The sequence below is a fragment of the Armigeres subalbatus genome, chromosome 2 (assembly GCF_024139115.2).
Source record: "Armigeres subalbatus isolate Guangzhou_Male chromosome 2, GZ_Asu_2, whole genome shotgun sequence".
Lineage (NCBI taxonomy): Eukaryota > Metazoa > Arthropoda > Insecta > Diptera > Culicidae > Armigeres > Armigeres subalbatus.
Genome location: NC_085140.1, coordinates 278,468 through 302,898, shown reverse-complemented (window position 1 = coordinate 302,898; position 24,431 = coordinate 278,468). Strand labels below are relative to the sequence as shown.

Genomic DNA, 24,431 nt, shown 5'->3' with positions numbered 1-24,431 from the left:
GGTAACCACTTTCCCTTCGATGGAACTCGAACCCACCGATCGTGGGTCGTGAGGGTCGTGTGCTCCAGTCCCATCGAAGGGAAAGTGGTTACCTCTAATACATTTTTTAAATCAAAATTTTCCACATAATGTACATATTTGCTTCTGAGTTTTCAGAACATTGTAAATACATTCCAACCTTATACATGGTTTTAGTACATTATTAGTATAAGTAGATTTCTGGTGACATACAGACAATGAATTGATTTGGGTGTATTGTGAGAAAGCAATAAATTTCCCTAGGCCTGAAAATGAACACGCCAAAAGTCCATGCCGCAAAGATTTTGACTTATAAGAAATTTAAAAATATTTGTGGGTCTGCTTAAATTTGTATAACTTTGAAAAACGAGAACAACGAAATCAAATAATTGGGCTATTTCCCAGTATACTACTGCAATAATAACAAGTTCATTCGGTTCAAGGCTGTTTGCCTTCAAAATCAACAATACTTGAATGAATTTATATTATTTGTTGTAAAGCATGTAAACGTAATTTCCCTATCGATTGTATACGCCGTTCATTCAACACGAGTCAGTTTTGTTTCATCTTCCCACGAGCAATATTTCAAACCCGATACAGTTGACCAGATTAGATTACAGTTTGTAAACGACGAAAACCATTTATGCACCAAATAGCTCCAATGGCACGTGTCACAACAAGACATCGTCATTTTCGTCGTTCGTGCCTAACAATCTTCATTAATAGATATTTTTCATCTCAGTGTGACACACGGTTCCTTTTATGATGTAATAATGCTGTGATTAGTCATAATATGCAAACTAAATAACCAGGAAGGAATTGGTAGAGGAATTAAGTTTCCCATTCGGACAACTCGTTTTATTTTAGCCTCTACCCACATTCCAATCAGACACACGTACTCTAAAAATCCCATAATTTAGTTCTAAATTGATTGCTGCTGTTGGAAGTGCCAAATCAATTTTATATCGCAGGTGTGTCTGGTTACTGACCGTATGCCATTGACTTTCCTTTCCGGCTGTCGTGAGATAGCAAACATTTTCGGATCCGTTGAACCTCATTATTGTTGGCATTTTTCTCCTGAAATTGCTTCTCACGCAATATCATCAAGCTTCCCTCATACAAGCAGTTGGAGGAAAGCTAAGAACTATATCTACCAGTTAAGTCTTGAAACTCAAATTATTCTTTTCGATGATGTCGTACGGAGAGATTTTGTAATAAATATGAGTTCTAACACCCTTATCTGATAATCAGCGTTTGTTTTTACAAAATAACTACATACTAGAAAAAAAACGCCGAAAATATTGGGTACAGTCTTATGGTGACTGCATCTCATTTGTTTGTATCCATCTTGCCGGTACCGAGTATAACTGGGAAAGTGGCAAGCAACAATTTTTTTTATATTTTGACTAAACGTTTCTCGACCCTTCATAATTTTTCTCCGATATTCAGTGTCTTCATCGAGTATACTGATTGATGTATAGCTGTCATGTGCTGCCATCCAAGTTCTATGTGAATGATTCAATATGTTGGCGAGGCTTATTAAGTCATTCCCATTGAGCATAATCGATTCTTAAGATTAAGAATTTCTCATATGTTTGTTAGATTCAGGAAAGTAATAATAATTAAAGTAAAAGTAATTCTGTCCGAATAAAAAACCAAAGCTCAACTTCATTGGCATGTAAAATATTGTTTTTGAAAAATTATCCAATTCATGCATAATCAGTTTTCATATATGTTTCTAAACGATATTTGAAAATGTAGTTCATAGAATATGAAGTACAAGAGAGGTCAGATAATCTGCGAAACATAGAACCCAAGATATAACAAACGTATGGAATTTCCAAAATAAAACAATTATTGTTTGCAGTCGTTGGCAACAACAATAATCTTCACTTTCTCAAAATGCAAACTTGTGCATGTCTCTAGATCCGGACAGACGCTAAGGTGTACCACTTTTGCGTTGGAAAGATGCATTCATGTATATGAGCTGAAACCACTGAGCAACACATGAATACGTCCCACTGATTTAGATGGTTGGTTTTGCTGCATCTGCAGTGTCCGCATTCGTAAAGAACAAATATTTATTTTTTCGCGATGCGTTTTAGTGCGATGCCGATTGTGTTGTGTAAGAATTCGCCGGGCGGAATAAAAAAACATACAAAACAAACAAGTTTTTGTTACTTCAGATTAGCACATGGCGTTGGGCGATTATATGTCTGGTCGCAACCGACAATTTGCATAGCGTCAGTAATTTGTACATCACATATTGTCATGATGAGACTTTTAAAATGTGCATCAGTTGCATTTAGCTGAAAACAAATTGATTATCATATTCAGTGTTACACATGCCTATCGATCTGCGATAACTGACTGTCGTTTTTTTTTCTATTTACTTAATCTCCAATACTACACTGACCATGACGGATTTATCCAAGATTCAAATAAGTAGTCAAAAGAGAACAGATTCCGTAATCAAACTCAATACACATATCAGACATATTTGACTGAAACTATCGGGGAGTAAATTGCATAGCGGTAGTCGATTCGCATTAAGATACCATCATAGTCACTACGCCCACTAAAAATGAGTAGGGCAAGTCACGCCAACGTCGCGTCGGTCAAGTTTTATTCTTCATTAATTAATGAAAGTAACGTTATTGAACTCGGTGGGTTGAATCAGTGTATGAGCGCTTTCAGTGTCGCATCAGGGAGTAATTTATTAACTTATTTCGTTGCTGTTGTTGTTAGTGTAGGAGGCGGTTTTATGAAACCGGTTCTCATCGAAACCATGAAAAGAAATGCTTATCTGTTAAAAACGAATTCTAAGACATTCCCAGTGATATTCGTTCGAGATAAACCTATTAGGTACATTTATCTGATTCACAATGCTCAAAGTCAGCGCATTTATAACAAACTATAGCACGTTGCTGATCGCAGCACAATCCTAGTTTAACAGCTATGTTCTATTCTGGGTGCTGGTTGTTTCGAATGGGTTTGGTTTAAAAAGAACGGTTAAACATTTCTAGTTGCATTGGTTGCACAGCGTATGAAAAGGCAAAGAAAGTGAGGAATTGCATTTTTATTGCTTTCGCGCGGCTCCTACTGACCAGTCGTTTCAACCAGAAGCCATAGAGGAGTGTGGTCACATATGGGTCTCATTCTAATAGCCAAACAGATGTATTGAGAAGACAACCTTCCGTTTCAATAACGAGCTTTCTTAACCGCATTCAGGTGTTATGCTTCACATACCATTCGACACCAGATGACAGACAATTATGTTGCAATATCACACAATTTTCATCTCATAATTTTGTTATCATAAAGGTTGAATATAAGTATGGAGGTATAATAATAAATATATATATTAATCAATATTGATTTTTGTCGAATGTATTTTTAAGGTATTTTTGTCGAATGTATCTACAAGCATTATTTTAAAATGTGTTAGAGGTTAATTGTACACTGGTCAGTAAAGATCGGCGATTTGTATAAAAAATTATTGAATGCACAATTTTGTTCTTTTAAAATATGTAAATAAAACGTAAAACATGAAACTTTTTCAATTTGAAACTTTTGTATAGAATGATTTATTTAGAAACGTGTGCGATGAAGTCTACATTCCCCTACCGGGGTTCACTCACTGGGTCTCAGTTAATGGTTCCTGGTTCCGTTAATATAATGTTCCTAAACAAACGATCGACTCTGACGGTAGAAGACCACAAACAACACCGTTTTCCGTAATTTGAAGCTGTTATGTGGGTTGTATATTTATAGATTTATGGTTTATTCGACCGTCCAGATCGATACAGTTTGGCTGGAACACCGCTAAATCATAATACGAATAATAATGGCTTTCCACTTCACACTCTTTCTAAGGTAAGGTAGAAATTGTATTGACATATTGAATTTTTGAGCATATGTTTATTGCTGATGAGATACGTGTTTTACATTTCAATTATAATCCGACGACACTGAAAAGAACGGTGTCTGGTCGTTATAGTTACCTTCATTCAACAAGGTTCCCCGTGTAGGTTGAGGTATGACATCATGCATTTGTCATGCACTACTATTTTTATACAAATGAGTGTTCATCACCTAGTAGTAGCACTAAGTAGGCCTTCATTGGCTTCGAATTCAAACGCGATTTTCCAATTAGCACATCGTATTTTCAACGTATGGGACATTAAAAAAATAGTCCATCGAGTGAAGCCAACTTTTACAACTGAACCACATCCACGATTTGTAAAATAAAACACACATCCGATATGTGGAACGGGCATCGGGTGTTGCACCTACCTCAAGAGTTCGTTTACGGTCCGGTGCACAACTTTCATCTGCCCAGGAAAATCAATTAGACCGAAAAACAACAACATGGTAACCGAAACCTAATCTCACTGCTGGGTGGTACGATCCAAAAGTATACGGCTTTCTTTCCGATGCGGCATTTTGAAACTTCCACCTATATATCCACACATGAGCTCAAGTATGCGTTAAGAAAAATATTTTCGGCGTTATACCCGAGTGACGAGCGGCTCTATATCACGGTCGCGGTTTTCCTCTCCCACTCGAAAAAACGGAAGACCCATTCTGAAGCGATGCATTGTACAACCGAATATTAAAAATAGAAATTTTTCACTACCATATGATAGTTGGACCTGCAACGGTGGTTTGCAAAACACGCAGAACACATACCGGTTCTTTCGTCGGGATCGGAATTCTAATTATGTGCAACTATATGTCGATACATCAGCTAATATTGCAGAACCGTAAAAAAATCACCCAACGAGCTGACTAATTGTTTTTTGTTGAACATTCTTGACGGGTCATCAATTAGTGCTGGTCCACTGCCCCCTTAGGTTGTGGATCAGTGCGATCAGAGAGAGAGAGAGAAGCAGGTGGCAGGTACTTAGGTTGTAAACAAAAAAGCCACAGGTTGCAATCGACGTGGAATGCGGTCCACTTGTTTCTTATTGAAAATTGGCTCTATCGGCCATTGCGTTCCAGAGTTATTGGCAAAAAATGTTTATGTCAAAAGTTCTCCCTTGAAAAAAAATCAAAAGCAAAAAAAATTCTTAGACGTTGCTGCAATGCATTCAAATGACCGCAAAAAGATATGAATTGATGAAAATAGTGGAATCTATCCCCCTAAAGTGTTATTTCCACGTCTCTTATGTGCTTTTCCCATTTTTATAATGCGCGAGAAAAACACCAGCAACGTTAAGTGGATTTACTATTCTAGTATTTAGTATTTTATATTGGCCAACTGAATCTAAACCAGTCAATAGGTAGGGGAACTGCTCCTGGAATTCATCTCATGGCTCCGATATTCATCCCATCAAAAACAAAGCAATGGAAAGCAATTTGATTTGTTTCTTATTTTTGTGATTTTTTTCAGCAGTGAGCACGCATGTTGACAAAAAGAAGCGGCAAAATTGGTGCCGCATTTCTATGTTTCGCGATGAGATGAATATATGTTCAGTGAGATGGAGATCGACAGTTCCCGTATATGTACGAAAACCATAACAGCACACTTATTCCACATAAGTTACTGCAGCTCATATGTGACTAGATTTAGTCACAATCAAGTTGCTGCAACCATTTTTGTCTTATTTGTGCTGCTCGGGAAGTATCTCTTATGGATTAAAATTCAGGACATTCTAAGACGGGATGCAAAATTTTAGTTCAATCTTATCAGTAGGAATAAAAAAATTGATCCTCAAATATGATCAAAACAAATATTTCCGAGGTCATCTCTTTACAAAGTCGCGGGACTCAAACTTTTGTAGATTTCATAAGAAAAAGTCACCATCGAACAAACATAGTTTCATCGAGGTAGATCAGTTTGTTTCAATTATGTAGAAAATCATGTATATGATAAGATAGATTCTCGCTTAACCTTTCAAAAGGACCTAAGTAACATTTTTTTCATGGATTAATTTGAATAGCGCAATCAACAGAACAACATGAAAGCTATTGATTGCAGTATTCAAATTAATTCATGAAAAAAATGTTTCTTAGGTCCTTTTGAAAAGTTAAGCGAGGATTCTATACCTTGCTTTGTATCAAGGAATAGGAAACGATTTCTAAAATAAACAAAGAAGCGATCCTCTAATTAGTAATCTTTTCCTTCTTTTATAGCACAAGTTTGGAATGTGACGGTCTATATCTTCTTCTTTTACTTCTTTTTCTTTTTCTTTTTCTTCTTTGGCTCTACCTTCCAACTGGAACTTGGCCTTCTTTTCAACTTACACTATGTCCATGAAATCGAGAGTGTTTCATACCCGAAAACATCCTAGACCGGACCGAATCTCCGGATTGGCAATCTAACTGGAGACATCGGTGCAAATGTTTGATGTTGTTGCCTGTTACAATGAACTCTACTCGATAATGAAGGGACCATCGAGTTAGGGAGGTATCGAGGTAGGGAACACATTCATATTTTTTCTCCTAAAATATGGAATACTTTTCATATTTTGTAGCATGTAGAAATTTGATTGAAGATCATTTGATCGAATGCCATTTGACCGAAAGGGTATTTTTTGGAGGAAAGGGTCATTCGGGTCATCGAACTTCATTTGGCTGAATAGTTATTATGCCCATAAGCTTTTACACTGGGTGCGAGTTTGCGCTGTTAAATTCAATCAGCCACCGATTTTTTTTTGTATGTATTGTCACACTTCGGTCAACCCGCCCCCCTCCCACCTCTGAGCGTTACGTAATTTGTGGATGCTCCCATAGCTGAATAGCCGCCGTGTTTAAAGTAAATGGGCGCGCTCCGGCGCATTTCAACGGAGGCTGATTGAGATGATCACAATCTTAGTGTTCATCTTAGGATGCATAATAAAATTGTTTGAAGGGAGAAGTGAGATTTTCGAAGTGAACAGTTCAAAGTGAAAACTGAGAAGTAAGAAATGTGATGTTCGAAGTGGCTCCTGGGTGGTGAGAAGCGAGTACTGAGAAATCAAAGTAAGTACTTAGGAATGAGTTGTGTGCAGTAGCAAATGAGAAGTGAGTAGTGGTAAGTGACAAATGAGAAGCCAGAAGTGAGTGGTGAGAAATGAGATTCGATAGTTGTGAAATGAACAGTAGAAAGTGAGTAGTGATGAAAACAGAATCAAGAGGTAGGAAGTGAGGAATGATAATTGGGACGAGAGAAGCGAGATGCTGAGACGTGAGACGTGAGTGGTGAGATATAAGACATAAAGAAGAAGGAAGAAGGAAGGAGGAAGAAGTAAAAAGAAAGAAGAAAAAAGACGATGGCAGAAGGCAGAAGAAAGAAAGAAGAAGGAAGAAGGAAAATGGACGAAGAAATAACGGAAAAGGGAGAAGATAGAAGGAGTAAGAAAGATAGAAGGAGAAAGAAGGATGGACACGGGAGAAAGTAGCAGAAAGAGGGAAGAAAGAAAACGAAATAATGGAAAGGAAAGGAAAAGGGAGAAAGTAGAAAGAAGAGGCATTAAGGAAAAAGAAAATACGAAATAGGTGAAGAAAGAAGAAAGAAGAGGGAATGGGAGCAAAAAGAGGAACGAAGGAAATTGGTAACGATAAGGATTAATTTCACCATTTTTAATTCTCACATCTCACTTCTCATCAGTCATATCTCACTTCTCACTCCTCGGTCCTCAGTTCTCACTTCACACTTCTCATCTCTTACCCCTCACTCTTTACATTTCACTTCTCACTTCTTACTGCTTACTACTCACTTCTTACTTCTGTAATGTAATACTTCTTTCTTCTCGCTTCTCACTTTTAACTTCTAACTTTGCACTTCCCAATCTTCGCTTTGAATTTCTTGTTCCTCATTTTTGAGTTTTCCTTCTCACTTTTCACTTCTCTCTTCTCATTGCTCACTACTCATTTCACACTTAGCACTTCTCACTTCTTTCTAACAAGGAAAGAAGCAGAAAGAAGGAAGAAAACGGAAGTAAGTAGAAGGAAAATGGAGGAAAGAAGAAGATATAAAGAAAAAGGTAAATAAAAAGAAAAAGAAAGTAGAAGGAAGAGGGTATTGGGGAAAAGAAAGCTCATTTCTCACTTTTCACTTCTTACTTCTCACTTCATACTTTTCACTTCTTATTTCTCATTCCTTCTACATACTTCGCACTTCTCACTTTTTACTTTTCGCTGCAAATTTCTCATTTCTCACTTTTCACTTCTTACTTCTCACTTCTCCCTTTTCAATTCTCACTTCTCCCTTTTCAATTCTCACTTATTACTTCGTACTTCTCACTTTCCACTTCACTTTTCTCACCTCACCTCTCTCACCTCGAATTTCTTACTCCAACTTCTCATTACTCTCAATCTAAGTTTATTTTTTACTATTCGGCCAAATAGTCCGAGACCGTGTATATCGTGCATGAAAACCGTTTCTGATGACATCGAGTTTGCGTGAAAATGTATTGGAAAATTACTTCGACTTCAAAAAATATCGAATAAGCGATGTATTAACTTACTGAGGGAACGCAGAATGCTAGAATCAAGGGACTTTGCATTTCATCGAGTAAGGGAGAGTTCACTGTATTTTATATCTTTATATCAATCAAGTCCTTATCATGATTTATTATTCAGTCCATGACCTCTACCGCGGAATGCTAGGTTGATAAAAGTTTCAGTAGCATTGATATTATCATTTGCAGCCTGGCTAACTTGGGTTGCCGGGGGAGATGATTAGGCTCACGACTTTGTATCCGCTACTTGCACTTCCAGTTCGTAAGATAGGTTCTCTTTGCACGTAAGTTCGAGGTATAAATACACTGACATCAGTATCCCAAAATAAAGATCATAAGCTTCACTGTTGCGGAAGCACTAGCATTTTATTCAGAATAACAAACATTTGTTTTGTGATCTAGATGTGCTCCTCAAGCAATTGAACAAACTGAAATCACGGGATCATCCAGGAAACATTTAATACCAACCATTTTTCATTATGATCGAGCCAATAGGCAACAACTGCCACATAGTAAATGTAAATGACGTTACTAATGGAGTATATTAGGGAGTTAAAATTTAAGCTTTTGCCTTTCTCGTTAATAAAATTGATATAAAAGCCTTAGAATCACTCCAATACTCCACAAAATAATGGAACTTCAGCCCTAATTTTGATCTTTTGAATGTGCTTTTCTTATTGTGTTTAAAAAACAAGAAAGTCACTATCACTTGTTTATGTTAGAAAATCGTGTTTAGAACCTTTCTTGAATCCTTCTTGGTAAAAAAGGATCGATTCCGTAATGTCATCGTAAATAAATCCAAAATTCCCAAAATAATAATTTAAATGTTAAGTAAGGGCACAGACTAGAATACGCTAACTACATATCACCCAGTACCTGTATATAAAGCTAAAACTCTGTGTATTAAAACCTTACAGAATTGAATGTGCCAAGATCGCATACAACTATATAAGATTTGTGTTTTGGGTGTATAGGGATTACACTTCTGAACTCGACGTACAGAATTCTGACGCGTATTCTGTCTAACATGTAGCTTTTCGTGAAAGCCTATCTTTGATAAATTCCAGGAATGCAGCTTGCGAGGGTCACATGATGTCTAAACATGGGTGTCTAGCAAAACTGATTAGGAGATCTGGCGTGCAGAGGAACTGCACTATCATCACATGGTCACATATTCTCCAGGGCTTTGCGAACGACATTGCCCTCATTGGGATCAATCGCAGGACAATAGCGGAGGCGGATTTTATAGTGTGTGAATTAATCACCCATTGCTATGTCCTGTTACTGGCTAAAGCATTTGCTGTGTGTGATCATGTTGAGGTTATCACGCCTATCTAAAGTGTAGGCGGTTGTGGATTCGAGTCCCACCTAGATACGTGAATTATTTTAGAAAAATAATATCAATTTGTCCATTAAAAACACAACTTAATTCACCGAGTAGTGATACTGCCTTTCTCGCATTTAGCCAAGACGACACCAACTTTATATGGTGAATATGGTTCGATGAACGATTCTTTATAACTTTTAAACGCAACGGTCGATCGTTTCAAAATTCAATAGTGATCAACTAGCCTTTGCCCCTGCTTTTTTCGCACACACATACACACACATACACACATACATACACACGGACAGACAGACATTTGTTCATCTCGTCGAGCTGAGTCGAATGGTATATAACACTATGGGTCTCCGGAGCTTCTATAAAAAGTTCGTTTTCGGAGTGAAATGATAGCCTTTCGGTACAACTTTGTTGTACGAGAAAGGCAAAAACATGTAATGTGAATATGCACAGTCAAGATGTTTGACAAAATGACAAAAAAAATAGAACGGCCGTATAATATATAATAAATTTGTTGGAACAACATGAAAAAGCTAGTAGTAGTAGTAAAATTCTTCTTTATTTAATCATTTTCTGTTCTACAATTATTATTTTTCTACATGTACAGTGCTCGGCCGGCTTGGTCCTTCAACTTCAATTTTAATTTTTTATGTTTACATTATTATTTAAGTGTTAATAGGATATATCATGACGGCCTTTAGGAGGCGCTGGAATGAAAAAGCTACTAACTAACACGAACCGGACCAAAAATAAAAATGGTAAAATGGTAAATGGTCAAATAAATTTAGACCAACATTTGGATCAGAAGGGTAAATTAGGGCTGTTACGCCCTTTTTAAATGTTTGTCCGGAAATGACATTACAGATGAACTAGTCTTCATTTAATCTTCCATCTTATTTTTTGTTTTCTAATCTTGTCTCAAACGACTCATATAATTCTTCGAAATTCATATTCCATACGAGTAGCGGTCGTTACAAATTGCGATTGTCGAGAATATTAGTCGGCTCCATAAGAGGAGAAGAAAATCATTATTTTAATACTCTATGCACAAGAAAAAGTTTAATATTTATTTTCCGTCCTAATATGGTAATAACTATTTCGTCCAGTTCAACTAGAAGCGACCTGCGGTTTGCAGTCATAATGAAGCGCATATCAACTTTTATTGACGGCAATAAGGAAACTGTTTTTCAAGACAACATTCATTGCATTCCTATGCAGCTGTTCCAACACTTTAGCGCTTGCGGTACGATTCAGCCGGGTCTTTACTGTGGTGCTAATAATCAATTTCGCATTTGTTCGTATTAATTCAACGGCCGCCGCTCAAGATTTGCAAGTACAGACATTCGATCGCTTGCAGGGTGCATGAGAAAGTAGTCCTACTGTACGATGACAAATCAGATCATGTCATCCGATCAACTTTCTACTATGATGGATTGAATGAATTTGCCGTCTTGCAGATGATACAGCTTGGGCGCCTGTAAATTCTTCATGATCGGTCAATCTGCGGAGTTACCCGACCTAGTAATTATAGAATTTACGCATGCTTATACTTTGAGCATCCATATGATGCAAGAACAAGATGATGTTATCGATTCTCATAATAATGTCATTGCATTGGTGTCCTCTTTGCTAACTTTGCTTATGGTTAGGTTTTTGTTTTATGAATGAATCGTTTGTGGAATATCCAATGAGTAGTATGAAGCTACTCACTCGCCGAGCCAAGGTGATGCGTGGGCCTGACTAAGACGACAACGGTGAATCAAATTAGTCACTGTGTCATTTTGTTTGGGATGTACAAACGTTTTGATAACGCATCACACACCATAGTGTGATACTTCTTTATCATTGAGTGTGGCGGCATACTGTAACGGATCTTGGTTTTGGGTGTGATGTGGATAAACGGCTCTTCATTGTGCTTCACTGTTCGAATGCGTTTTCGTAGCTCCTCTCGCCACCTCTGAGCCATCGCCGGTCCTTATTCATGATATTGTAATCGACTCACGCTGGGAGAGAAAATGTGCTTTGCTTGAACCACATGAGTAAACTAACCTTGTCTGCAATGTAGGTATACCGGTTTTGCGTAGGAAGATCCGCGTGAACCTGAACAGATTGAATCATACAGTAAAGGTGGTTCGGTTTACTCAGAGCGTCACATGATTCATTCTCTCGTAGTAATAGGCTTTACATAGATGAGGGTAGTTCTGTTGATGATTTAGCTTTTTGGCAAACACCGGCCGGCTGCATTTCTACAAATCAGTCAGTCACGTGAGCGAGGCGACATTGGATACAGCAGAAACCAAATGATGCAATGCGCAAATATAGTGATTGCCTCCGTTTACTTAGGTGAAATATTATTCTATTTCAAACATAAACGTATGAAAGATAGCTAGATAGAATAGTTCATGACTCAGTCCCGCCTAGCAGCTTTATGGTTTCAATTTGAGGTAAACATTCCGCTTCAGGATTAACAATGCCAAAGTGCTGCTTACTAAGAAACGTTCGAATGACAACATGACCAACAGCGTATAAAAATAAAGTCGGCGCCTCGGCGCTGACACAACAGAACTCAGGGAAAGTGAAACGACAACATTTTACCACGTGAAGCTCAAAACGGGTGATCCAAGTAAAGCTCCACATACCAACCCTCTGGAGAACATCCTCATAATATGTAACAGCATATCCTTAATTCTTAATTCTAGGTCTAGTTAATTCCTAGTGCTTCATGAAAATTGAAACCCAAATTAGTCCACCGAGCGTTGTTATTGATTTTCCGTATAACTATTAAAAAAAACGAAGCATGCTCTATCAACGAACTTGTTCCGTTCAAAGGACATAGGCCTTGTTTTAGTCCTAGGTGTAGGCCTCAGAGTTTATTGGGAGAACATTAATAAGAACCCAAGACTGATCGAAATTGGGGAAAGTTAAATTTTTAATAACCATAAAATTTTCTAGCTGCGTTGGTGTCGTCTGGCGGAATGGAGAGGACTTTTACGAACAACATAGACTACTTTGGCTCCAATCTAATGAGGAAACAAAAACGGGCTGATAACGTGTCAGATAGTCGATAAGTTATCAACTACATGCAACAGTACTTAATTGAACTGAGGTTCGATTTTGATCTAATTTTTTGTTTCTTTTCTAAGCATCAAGATAATTAGTGTCTGATTGCTCAGTTCTCTGTTTATTTTTTAAAGTGCGTTACGTTTCATGTTGTCTAATAATTAGATTATTATTAGTGTGTTTTCTTCATTCCACAAAGCCGAAATGTCGTTTTTACAGGATTTAGTGTTGAAATGGTTTTTCATAAGCCAGTTATGCCAAGGAACTATTCCACTGTAGAGAGGCATTTCTGGCTAAACAATAGGATGAGTAATTGAAATTATGTAAAAGTGTAAATTTGATTATTGAAACTTGAACTACAAACAAATAATTAAATTGGACAAATTGAAAACAAAATGGCTCTACAGCATTTCCCCGCTGATGCTCATTTGCCCATCTGGAATGTTTTTTGCACTTCAAGAATCACATTGAAAAAAAAATTACAGAATTTCAATTACTCCTTTTGCTAAGCAAAAACAACATACACATGTGTTCAGAATAATAACAGTGGCGGTCGATTTCCATACAATGTGACTAACTTTGGCAAGCTTTAACTTTATTTCCTGATGACCGATTGAGCTGAAATTTCGTCAATGAACTACAATTTTGTTAAAATTTCAGAAATTTCAAATTTTTTGGAATCACTTGTTAGAAAATTGCACATAGTTATTCTGGCTAATTAAAATGACAATATGATCTACTGCGTATTTTTTTAGTTTGAAAGTAATTATGACTCGTTCTCACGAATAGAGAACGCTCGCATACACAAATTTTCGCCGAGAATCGTTTTCGGGAAAGACAACCCCAACTTGATTCACCGAGTAGCGATACTGCCTTTCTAGCAATTAGCTTATTGCAGCTAATCCCAACTACCGAATTCGATATTCAATTTAATTTGTCTGAAGTATAAATATATTTCTATTTAATAGGACAGTAAAATCGATTGAATTTAACGTTTATGTTCTTCCAGTTTTCAATTGAACAAAAATATAACTCGACAAATTATATTATTGATAAGATCACATTTTTACTGGTTGTGTTACAGGTATTGCTTTTCATAATTATCAAATCACATTGTTTTATCATCATGTTACGACGATCATGGAATTTTTTTCTTTTTTTTCATCCGGCACAAACAAGTTATAATAAAATTATTGCAGATATTGTTATTTGTAACACATATAGGGGATGTGGTTCGGTTGTGGGCACCCCCACGTATCTTTTGACAGAAAGCAGATACTGTTATTCTGACATCTGTCATTCATTTGCTATCGAAACACGATGTTTTGTGCAGAATACCAAACTAGATAGAAACCTCTACTTTGAACTATGAAAAAAAATTCTACCTAAAAATCAACACGAAAATTTTGTTTAACATTTTTCAAAGTGTATGACAAAGTGTAGTGTGAATGGTGTGATTGAATTGAAAAAGTGAGTTCTGATTTTGGTTTAATATATGCCTTATGGAACTAAGCGTTGACCGATTTACACGCAACAAGTTGCATTCGATGGGAAATTCAGTCTTATTGTTTGCCTTTTAAAATTGGACCTTTTAGACATTGCCTTCCGAAGTTGTTAAAAATTATCATTTATTTTCATAGGGTCATTGGGAAGAAAACGCGAAATTTATTTAAAAAAATATTTTTTTGCTTGCGATGTACAGTCACTCCACAGTTATGGATAACCCACAGTTATGAATCAACATTGATGAAAAAACATTTTTTAAAGACAAATTAGTTAAAATATAAACAGAATTATTTTCCCCGTGTAAATGTACTATCTACACATCAGTAATAATCAATTTTATTCATGATTACTGCAGTTAATGCTGCACGAAACGTCAAACTTGTTAAGCGAAGTGATGCGCTTACTGTTTTGTCGATTTTGCTGAGCTTGGTTAAAGGTGCTGCTCTTCTATCAGAAGTTATTTTCTGCTTCAATTTGTGAAACTTATTCAAAATATCTGGACATATCATCAACTACAGGTAATATAAACCAAAAACAGGTGTACTAACACCAATTGTTTGAGCAAAAAGATATTTTTAAAGTGAATTTGATTTGATCCATATTTGTGGGAAAAATAGCCAAGATCCACAATTATGAATCAAACAAAGTAGCTTGGTCGTACTGGGAATCCGAAGTAAAAAGTGGACTAACTCTTTAGTTTCATACCAGAACAATGGGACGTATCGTCAAGATCCGGAAGCAATACGACGCGCAGACTCTTTCCGATGCAATTTGCGAAGCCAGGAGGACCAGCAACATCAGAGCTACATCGAAGAAATACAACATCCCCTTTACGACGCTTTTCCGACGAGTAAAAAACGAGAAAGGAAGCTGCTACCTGGTCCCAATCCCACCTTGCTGCCGGAGGAAGAAAACCGTATTAAAACTGGGTGATTTACATGGCGAAGGCTGGATTTCCTGTTTGTGAAGTTGATCTGAAGCATACGGTTAAAGATTACGCGGACAAAATAAGGAAACACCGTTCCATTCCAGAGACTTTCCCAAGTAAAAATGTCTCAATTTGATCAACTGAATAATTATTAATGATTTTTTTTTGTGCTAAATTTCAGGTAAGAACTGGAGCAGTCGTTTTTTGGCACGACATCCGGATATTAAAAAAAAGCTGGTCAACAACCTGTCGAAAGCTGCAGCAAAGGTTACTGAGCCTCAGTTGCGTAATTGGTTCGCAGCGGTAGATAAATTACTGTGTGAGGACGGCATCGATATGGCTATTTTTGGTAATCCAGATCGTGTTTTGAATTTCGATGAATCTGGATTTCAACTTGTACCAAAGCACTACAAGGCGTTGTGTTCGGATGTAGAGAACTCTTATCTTGTGGCCGATAATTCGGAAAAGGAGAGTTAAACTGATTTGTTTGGAAGTACTGCAGTTGGTGATTTGACACCTCCAAAGATCGTTTATCCGGGAAAACGAATAAGCAAGGAAATGGTTGAGAATACATCCAAAGGTTGGTCAGTTGGAGTCTTCGACGAGGGATGGCAAACTTCGAAAACCTTTTACGAATACATTGTCAATGACTTGTATGCGTGGTTAAAGGATAAAGGAACTGAATTTCCGGTTCTGATTTTCGTCGATGGGCACAAGAGCCATGTAAGCGTCGAGTTGGTTGAGTTCTGCGCACAACAAAGATTGATTTTGATCTCTTTGTACCCGAACGCGACACGAATTTTGCAGCCACTGGACAGAAACTTTTCGGCCCGTTCAAGCAAATTTGGAGCAAGGTAGTCCGGCAACGTTGGTTGGAAAACAGCAGTGCACGTGTGAACAAGGCTAATTTTGGTAGTTTACTGCATACGGCACTACAAAATTTTACAAATTCTAAGGAGTGTCTCAAAAAGCTTTCCAACTTTGTGGTCTCTTTCCGTGGAATGTTGATGCCATCGACTTTAGTACCCTGCCAGCAAACGCCGATGATTCACAACGCAGCACTGATACATCTTTTACTGAGAAACCTTTAATTGATTATGTACGACAACTCGACTATGTCAACGGCCTAAATCAAACTCAGCTCCAGGTATTCGCTGAAAACTGTGACAAGGATTTCTGGTACAGTCCATATGAGGAACTGGCTTTTTTCAACTTCTGGAAAAGCATTAAAGATAAATCCGAAGGACTTATGTTCACAAGACGTTTGGAGCAATACACTTTAATTACCTGTAACTTCACTTCAGCTGATCCGACAGAACCTGTACTGTCGTTTTCCGGTGATGCAATTGTAATTAACGGTAAGTACTATAATTATTGGTGACAATAATGGGTCCATTATCACATTGTCCATTATCAATGGGCCCATTATCACAAAAAGACGGTACTTAAATTTTAGCAACTTATTTTTGTTCTACAGACGAAGTCAATACAGAAAATGTACCTCCTAACTGTGATTCAGTGCAACTTCCTTTGAATGGCCATACTACAAATACAGCAAACGAGGACGATCCGTTTGTTGATGTGCTAATTTGGCCAAAAGTCAACGATGTTGCAGGAAAAGGCCCGAGGAAGAAGGTGGAGCACATGTCCTCTGTGGCTACAAGTAGCAAATGGCTAGAGTGGCACAACAAAAAGGAAAATGATAAGAAAGAGAAAGAAAATGCGAAACTTGCCCGAATGGAAAAACGTCGTCTACTAAAGGAGCAAAAACTACTCATGCCAAAGGAAAAGAATAAGAAAAAGAGCAATCGCAAAACTGATCCTCAAGTTACGCTTCGGATTTGATTGTTTGTTAATAACTTCTTTTTTCATTTCAAACAATTTTATTGATAATTTCAAAGATCATTTAGGTTGATTCATAATATGTGCCTACTTGATTCATAACTGTGACGATATATCGAGCTGATCCATAATTGTGGGTTGGTCAAAGAGAGAATACTTGAATAAAAATGAGATTCACCTTCATTATTTGGTGAAAACAATACATTTTCTTGAAAATCAATATTGTTTTATTATTGTTTCGCCCACAAAACCTGTGATGACGTGACTATTTATTATTTCATGAGTTGATTGGTTGTGCAGTATACCTTAGCCTATTCATATCTGTGGGATGACTGTATATAAATTTCTCCAGTTAGCCTTGCGAGTAAAGCCGTAGGATTTCCAATCCGGAGATGGCGAGTTCGATTCTCGGTCCGGTCTAGGATGTTTTCGGGTTGAAAACATTCTCGACTCCCTGGGCATAGTGTATCCATTGTACTTTGCCACACAAAATCCATAATTATGCAATGGCGGGCATAGAAAAGCTTTCAGTTAATAACTGAGGAAATGGTAATAGAATACTAAATTGGAAAGCCGGCCATGTTCCAGTAGGAATGTAGAGCCATAGAGAAGAAAAAAAAGGCCATACCATTAAAAAAAAGTTATTTCCTATCGAAGCGAATGAAATCTAAGAACGAACTTCAAATAACACAGCAAATCTACGTATTGTGCTTCCATTTCCATGAAATGGTAGTTGAATTTCCTCGCGTAGTTAAAGTTGATTGTCTTATTACATCACGAACATAGATCGTTTTTGCACAGATATATTTTTTAAATGAAATTAATATTTGTGAGTGATTAACATTTGATTAACAAATAAACAAAGTTGTTGGGCTATAAGTTAAACAAAAAGTCCAAGCTCCTTCATATAGGTTTCACAGCTTTCGTCGGGTCTATTTTGGTAGTCGTTCTCTTCATTGAGATAAAAGCTGTCTTTTTTTTGTTGAGGCGAGAAACCACTGCGTCCACTAATTGAACTTTTGTGGTGAACCCCTATTTAATATTACGCGTCAAAAAGGCTGGAAAATCAATTGATGATGACCAACTAGGCCCTTTGACGCGTCTTCTCCCAGTCAGGTGAGATGGCTTCGATAAAATCAACCACCCTTTTGGGATTTGTGGTCCAAACCTCTTCCGGTTGCATGTATGCACCATTTGAGAATTTAGACCTTCGTTTATATAATGCAACGCAATTGCAGAGCAGATGCACCGATGTTTCACGTTCCATGTTACAGTAAAGACATATATCACTTTGGACCAGGCCTATATTTTTTAAATGATATCTACTCGGACAGTGCCCAGTTACGAGGCCCGTGAGCACGTTTGTTTAGTTCGAGTAGCCTTCTTGTAATTATGGCGTTAGGCACAATAAACCTTTTTGATTGAACACATGTTGTGACGGCCATCCAGTTTGTCATCACCCTTTGTTCTTCCCATCTTTTGAGTTCAATTTTTATCGTACAATACGATACTCCACAGAAAGGCTCTGGGCCAATAAACTGTAAATTGGAACCTTGTTTTGCCAGTTCGTCTGCCTTTTCATTGCCTTCAATACCACAATGCCCTGGAACCCAGTACAAATGTACTGCATTTTTTTGACACAATGTTCTTAGTGACATAATGCACTCGAAGACAAGTTCGGAGTTACATTTATAAGTAAACAGCGCTTTAAGCGCTGCTTGACTATCACAAAAGATACAAATGGTTGCATGTCGGTACTTCCTAGCTATGCAAATATTCGCACATTCCAATATAGCAAAGATCTCCGCCTGGAACACCGTTGTGTAATGTCCCATTGCCACTGAACGATTAATTCCAGGACCAAAGATTCCTGCTCCCGTTTGCGTTCCAATTTTCGATCCATCTGTGAAGAATTTGATAGAGCCTTGGCGAACCGTAGGACCCCCAACTTCAAATTCCATTCGCGATGTTTCACGCGTCTTGTAGGGAATATCATGGTTAACTATAGGTTTCATCCAGTCTCCAATCATACTCATTTCTGGTCTTTTTCGAAAGAGCTGGAACACTTTCAAACCTTTAGCAAACCTTTCTCAGCTTCCAGCTGCACGTATTCAAGCAGAGGAAGCCAATTTAAAATGGCGTTCAAAGCCTTCGTTGGAGTGCTTCGCATCGCTCCTGTTATAGCAATCGACGCTAGACGTTGGAGTTTTGCCAACTTCCTTTGTGCGTTTGCCTCTTTTGTTTTCGGCCACCACACTAGCGAAGCATACGTAACTTTTGGACGGATCACTGCTGTGTAAATCCACATGACCATTTTAGGTTTCAATCCCCACTTTCTTCCGATAGTCCTGGAACATAGCCATAAAGCACTGGTTGCCTTTAACTCTTCACCGTGCTTTTTATTATTATTTTATTATTTATTCAGACTAAGGCCGAAGTGGCCTGTGCGGTATATAAGAGTCTTCTCCATTCGGCTCGGTCGATGGCTACACGTCGCCAACCACGCAGTCTACGGAGGGTCCGCAAGTCATCTTCCACCTGATCGATCCACCTTGCCCTCTGCGCACCTCGCCTTCTTGTGCCCGTCGGATCGTCGGACATTCTGGCTACGTGCCCGGCCCTCCGCTGTCGTCCGATTTTCGCGGTGTGAACGATGGATGGTTCTCCCAATAGCTGATGCAACTCGTGGTTCATTCGCCTCCTCCACGTACCGTCCGCCATCTGCACCCCACCATAGATGGTACGCAGCACTTTCCTTTGCGTTGGTCCTCCACGAGCATCGTCCAGGTCTCGTGTCCGTGGAAGACTACCGGTCTAATGAGCGTTTTGTAGATTGTCAGTTTGGTACGGCAGCGAACTCTATTCGATCGGAGCGTTTTGCGGAGTCCAAAGTATGTACGATTTCCAGCCACTATGCGTCTCTGGTTTTCTCTGCTGGTATCATTTTCGGCAGTCACCAGTGAGCCCAAGTCATAAATTCTTCTACCACCTCGATTTTGTGGGTGGCTCACATTGTCTTCTTTTGAAGCTCTTCCTATCATGTACTTCGTCTTGGACGTTTTGATGACTAGTCCGATCCGCTTAGCTTCCCTCTTCTGTCTGATGTAGGCTTGCTCCATCTTCTTAAAGTTACGTGCCATAATATCTATGTCGTCGGCGAAGCCAAATAGCTGGACGGACTTATTGAAAATTGTACCACTCGTGTTAATCCCTGCTCGTCGTATTACCCCTTCCAAAGCGATGTTGAATAGCATACACGAAAGACCATCACCTTGCCGTAACCCTCTGCGGGTTTCGAAGGGACTCGAGAATGCCCCTGAAACTCGAACTACGCACATCACCCAATCCATCGTCGCTTTGATCAACCGTGTCAGTTTATCCGGAAATCCGTTTTCGTGCATTAGTTGCCATAGCTGGTCCCGATCGATTGTATCATACCGTGCTTTACAACAAACTAATACTACTGAAGGAGGCTTTTCCCTAAGGCACATGATATCACCGACATAACAGCCGATATGCATTTCCTAACAAGTTTTCCGCCCTGGAAAGATCTAACCGTATTAGCAAAATCGCATTAACAGCAAAACTGGCCGTATTTCATTATCCGACTTCGTGCTCGCCAAGATTTATTTTTTAATCAGTAGTAACCTACAGAATTTATTAATAAATTAGCTGACCCGTCGAACTCCGCCTCGCCCAAAATTAATTAGCACAAACTTTTATACCTATTGTATTCACAAATCAAGCGTTGGTCTTCGTTTTGATTTCATTTGGCAGAGCAACGAAAAAACATCTTTTTTTTTCACATGCCAAACAGGGTTCCATTTGCTTGATTAGTTCTCGAGTTCGATACGAAAGGATTTATTAATTGATCTTATTTAATCATGAACTGTAGAATTATAACATTCGTGAAGTAACTAAAGTCCCTCTGGCTAAAACTAAACTATTGATGGTGGTAAAACTCAACCTGACATCTAACTATAATAATCTCATGTCAACTAATATAAAACTAACTATAATTACCTCATATATTTAACTATATAAGAAAGGTCGTGAATCCTTTGATGAGATTGTTCATGCTAACTTTTAAACTAGCCAACTAAGAGAACTATTGTAAGTCATTATAACCCCTTTTGGGATACATTATAATCCTCAAAAATATTTGAATTAATTCCTTGTTTCAGCTTTAGGCTTCGTCCGACAAAACACTTTGAAGGTATCCGACCATCTATTTTAGATAATCCTTCGGGAATACCTTTAGACATACCATGGGAAGTTTCTTTCTTGAAATTGTTTTCAATATTGTCTTTGGGAATTCCTTTATAAATTAGTTCTGGAGAAATTTCTGAAGGAAATTATAAATAAATTTCCCAGGGGATTATTAAAGTTATTTTGGTATTAATTTCCAATGAAATTCCTGAAGGAATTTTAGACAGATTTTCTACTGAATTCCTGGAGAAATATCTGATGGAATTCCTAAAGGATGCCTGAGGGAGAAATTTCCAAATGGAGGATTTTGTCAAGAAATCGCTGGAGAAAATTACTCACGCCGATCGGTTCAGTAGATTCCGAGTCTATAGCTATAGATAATAAAAAAGCAGCTTTTCGAGCAAGATATAAAAGCTTGCGGGCCGGATTTATTTATTACCAGACTAAGGCTGGAGTGGCCTGTGCAATACATAAAAGTCTTCTTCATTCTGCTCGGTCCAAGTCTGCACTTCGCCAACCACGCAGTCTGCGGAGGGTCCACAAATCGTCCTTCACCTATCGAACCACCTTGCCCGCTGTGCACCTCGCCTTCTTGTTCCCGACGAATCGTTGTCGAGAACCATTTTCACCGGATTACTGTCCAACATTCTGGCTACGTGCCCGGCCCACCGAAGTTTTCCGATTTTCGCGGTGTGAACAATGGATGGTTCTCCCAACAGCTGACTCGTGATTCATTCGCCTACTCCACGTACCGTCCGCCATCTTTACCCCACCATAGATAGTACGCAACACTTTCTTTCGAATACTCCCAGTGCGTGTTGGTCCTCCACGAGCATCATTCAGCTCAGCCAACACAAAGTCGCATATGCTAGCGAATAAGTGTACAAGGTGGAGGCGATATAGGCATATTCCTCCATTTGACTGCATGTAAAATGCACGTATATGGCCTCCACTTTGTACACTTATTCGCTATGATATACGATCTTGTGTTTGCTGGGAGGTCTCGTGTCCGTAGAGAACTACCGGTCTATAAAGCGTTTTGTAGATAGTCAGTTTGGTACTAAATAAAAAGAAAAAAGTATTTTTTTTTAAGTTTTAAAGTATTTTTTTCTCATACGCCGCAGGCCACAACAATTAGGCCCGATGCCCACGTAGCGTCTTTTCAACGCTGCGTGCACACTGCGTTAAAAGGACGCATGTGTGCATTGGGAAAAAGCGGTAACGCAGCGTTTGCGCACCGAAGCACACCTGCGTTTTTTTCAACGCCACGTGCACGCAGCGTTAAAAACGAGCAATGGGTAATGTTTTGAACATAACCGCGAGTAGACGTAGGACTTCTATAAACGTAATGTTTTTACATTCAACTTTTAAATTTCTGGGGTTTACTTACGGATCCTGTACACCTCCGGTGGTGCAAAGGGCCGACTTGAAAGATCTCCATCCTGAGCGTTGCCCGGCTATCGCTTTACCCTGTTGCCAGGTTAGATTTCGGTCGACTTCTTCTATTTATTTATGGAGGCTATGCCGCCATGAGCCTCTAGGTCTGCCTTTGCTGCGATGTCCCGCTGAGTTCCAGTCTAATGCTTGTTTACAGATTTCGCTTCCGCCCCTACGTAGAGTGTGGCCTACCTAGCCCCACTTCCGATCCCGAAATTCTGTTGCTATCGGCCTCTGGTGACAACGACGATGGAGCTCGTTGTTTGAGATCCAGTTGTGAGGCCACCAGGCCCGAATTATATACCGCAGGCATCTGTTAATGAACACCTGCAGCCGTTGAGTGTTCTCCACTGATACACACCATGTCTCACTGTCGTATAACAACACAGATTTCACGTTAGAGGTGAGTTCGTATTTTCGTGCGTTCACTTATCTGCCTGTTTTTCCAGATAATTCTTAAATTCGCAAAGGCAGCCCTTGCTTTCTTGATCCGTGCGCCTATGTAGATCTTGGTACCGCCGTCTGATGCCATTTGGCTGCTAAGATATTGGAAACTTTCAACATTCTCCACTGGTTGCCCAGCTACTGTGAAACGGGAAGGAGTCACCGTGTTTACATCCAACGATTTGGTTTTGTTGACGTTGATGATAGGGTCGGACAAGACCCCGTTGTGCAGCACTCTACACGAGAAGGCCTCGTACTGTGCCTCGATGAGGCCTATGATTTTCTCAGGAGCTCCCTTGCGTCTCAGGGCGCCTTACATATTCTTGTGATTGAGACTGTTGAAAGCTTTTTCGTAGTCAATGAATACCAAGTAAAGGGACTCTTGGAATTCGTTGACCTGCTCCAGAATGATGCGGAGCGTGACAATATGGTCCTCACAGAATCTTCCGGCACGGAATCCAGCCTGCTGCCGCTGTAGAATCGCATCGATCTTTTTTGCATTAGAGTAGAGTGGGGCAAGAGTACGCACTTAGTTTTCAATCGATCATGTGGCCCTTGTGAAGCAAGCTTCTGATCAGCAACTTTGACCGAAATCTCGGCAAAAACATGTTTGCTGGGGCACGGCTGTGCAAAACTCGGTCCTGAATCCGGGCTAGGATAATTTTGCACAGAACTTTGAGAACGGTACACAGCAACATAATGCCTCGCCAGTTATCGCATACAGTCAGGTCACCTTTTTTGGGCACCTTCACTAAGATACCTTGCATCCAGTCGACCGGGAAAGTTGCGGTGTCCCAGATATTACGAAATAAACGATGCAGTAGTTGAGCGGATGTCATGGGGTCAGCTTTGAGCATCTCGGCTGATATGCGGTCGACCCCTGGGGCTTTATTCGATTTCATGCTTTGGATGGCTGTTTGAATCTCTAGCAGTGATGGAGCTTCGGTATTGACGCGTGTTATACGTCGGATCCTAATCTGGGGTTCGATAATAGATATTGATTTTGGAAACAACAAGCTGTGTAGAATTATTAGCAATTTGTATATTCAAAACTTCAGGAAATAAAACTAATGAATAAAAACATAATCAGATATCAGAATAACCGTGAACTCCGAGCGACGCAATGGGCGATCAATCGCAACCGACAGCATTGTATCCGACCATCATCAAGCATAGAATGACAAAAAAATATGTTCAG

The 24,431-nt window shown here is 39.0% G+C and overlaps 1 protein-coding gene and 1 pseudogene across 6 annotated transcripts in view; both read left to right on the top strand.

The window, feature by feature from the left end:
• The window catches only part of LOC134217371 (aminopeptidase N), a 62,075-nt gene that overhangs the window by 19,298 nt on the left and 18,346 nt on the right, over window positions 1-24,431 (top strand). The window lies entirely within an intron of this gene.
• LOC134212108 (uncharacterized) lies at window positions 14,662-17,146 on the top strand (annotated as a pseudogene).